A 2,500-nucleotide genomic window follows, 5' to 3' on the forward strand; every position below is an offset into this window, starting at 1 on the left:
CTTTATCTAAAGTAATCTCTTTTTTTGTTTGATGAAGATGTTATTGTTGTACTGAAATTTTGTAAGCAAAATTACAAAGTTTAGTATTTTGCAAAAACATCCCGACAGAGTGCACGCTTGCATTACGTGAAGTCTAGACTAGTGAGAGCGCATTTAGAGTGCGTTCTTTCGCTGCATGATTCAGTCTATTATTAAAATGCATTTAGAATGATCACAAATTCAACGCATGGGGGCAGAAAATTTGTATATTTATACCACTTCACATAGTTAATCAATTTCACACAAAGAGTGCCATTTTTCTCCAAAAATTACCATGATTACAAATGTGATATTGCTATTTTACAACAGCTCAATAAACAAATTAATTAAGAGACTTGCGTTTTAGACATCATATTGGCTGTTTTTGCACTCTTTCGCCAACAAAAATCATTCCAAACACAGCCACAGCGCTGTTTTGCGTCTCTGAGCAACATGACGGTGATTCATTCCTGAATGAATCAACCGTTTAATGATTTGGTTCAATCGCAATGACTCACTTATTAACAGTGGCTTGCTGCCACCTGCTGGCGGTTTTAATTACACAGTTAGATTTTTTTTTTTTTTTTTCATGTTTTAAATCATTTCAAATATCAGTATTTAACATTTTATTTTTAATATATCAAAACATTATTTATGCATTTGTAATTGCAGTTAAATGCATTCATGTCTTGCATTAAACGGTGTGTAAATACATCTAAATGCCATTCAGACGCAGCTTCTGAGCTGATTTGCTTTGCTTGGTAACAGCGCAAATATCTTATTATTCTAATTCACTGATTAAATGTAAGAATTTGACTCAAAAGATAATGGACAATTTTAGAATAAGTGGCTTTATAAACATAAAAATGCCCATAAAATATAAAAATCAGTTTAAACTTATTGGAAAAGATTTCTGAAATAAAAATATAAAAAAATAATATTCATTTTTAATCATTTTAGACACTTGATTTTACTGAAGGCTACCAGGATAATTATAACTTGAGTTTATTAAATTCATAAACACATAAACAAACGATATCTTCTCTATTTCCAGTTTGTAGTGTGGATCATTCATTGCGACATTTAATCTGATTCTCATGTTTAAGAATCTGTTATCTTGAAAAATAATGTATGCTTCTACTGCCCACTGACTTGGTTTTAAACCTATATTATTGTCCAATTTATGAGGCTTAAAACATCTTAAAATGCACACATGTAAGTGCCCTACCAATCTCCATTTTGGGACCTCTGTATTTATAAAATGTTTTTATATAAAAATGTTAGAGCAGTAATCCTAATCATCAGCCGAATTTAGAAGATACTCCTGAGATCCTTTATTTGAACCATTAAAAAAAAAAAAAAAAATGTTCTAGTGTGTTTGCGTTGAATACAAATTTCTCTGCTTTTACTTTAGTAGCTATTCTGCTAGTCAGCCCCCGGCACGATGTCATTCAATGTACGCACAGATTCAAAGCGTCGCGTCTGGGCGCTCCTTTAAACTCGAAATAAGCGGTCAATGATTTTTCCAGAAATTACGCTGACCGAAGTTTATATTTAAAATATATTGCAAACACTTCAAAATAGATGACAACAACTCATACACCTGCATTTGGAGCTACTTCTTTGAGTGCCTATTTAGCCTTTTGCATCGCATAGTTCACAGCACCTGAAAGATGTGTTCGTTACGCAAACATTTAGAAGGCGGGACCCGCTTTGAAACTCCAACTAATTGGTTTAATTGCAGATGAGTGACAATTCATCTATATCCAATAAACAATGAGGCTAGTACTTCTGCCCGTCTTGTCTGGTGGACTGGCGTATAGGGGAAGTTACGGTTATGGAGGCCCTAGACAATCACCGAGAAGGGTATAACTGCAGCCTGGAGATCTCCAAATGGGGGCGGGAGCTCCAAAATAGGGCGTGGCTTCCTCCCATTGACAGACAGGCACGTGACACGCATGCGCAGTTTTTTCTCCCAATCAACTTCTGCGCAAACTCCGCCCCACAGATGATTCTAAACATTTTATTGGTTGTCAATCACAGTGTTAATTTCCTATACTATGCTACAAAAATGCTAACCCCTAAACTGCCCCACACCTGACCCTGACCATCACCAGTGAACCTGAAAGGTTCAAACTCCGGTCCGAACACCACTGACCACGAGCTTTGGGCTCCGCTCTCACGGAGAATATTGATTTATATAGCATATTTTATTTTATACTAGAAACAATTATACCTACTTGGAATCGCCTGCTCTGCCTATAGCTAGCGCTGGCCCTGTGTGTGTGTGTGTGTGTGTGTGTGTGTGTGTGTGTGTTTTGTGACAAATCAGGACATAGATGTGTATAATGACGAGGGTATGGCAGGTATTACAAGGAGAAGGAGACTTTTCAGGACATTACTCCATGTCCCCACTCTTTTTTTTTTTTTGTGAGAGTGTGTGTGTGTGTGTGTGTGAGAGAGAGAGTGTGTGTGAGAGAGA

At 36.5% G+C, this 2,500-nt stretch overlaps 1 protein-coding gene across 3 annotated transcripts in view; it reads left to right on the forward strand.

Moving 5' to 3' along the window:
- The window catches only part of LOC131551976 (SUN domain-containing ossification factor-like), a 22,411-nt gene that overhangs the window by 3,412 nt on the left and 16,499 nt on the right, over window positions 1-2,500 (forward strand). The gene's annotated exons all lie outside the window — the stretch shown is intronic.

This window comes from Onychostoma macrolepis, chromosome 02 (assembly GCF_012432095.1).
Source record: "Onychostoma macrolepis isolate SWU-2019 chromosome 02, ASM1243209v1, whole genome shotgun sequence".
Lineage (NCBI taxonomy): Eukaryota > Metazoa > Chordata > Actinopteri > Cypriniformes > Cyprinidae > Onychostoma > Onychostoma macrolepis.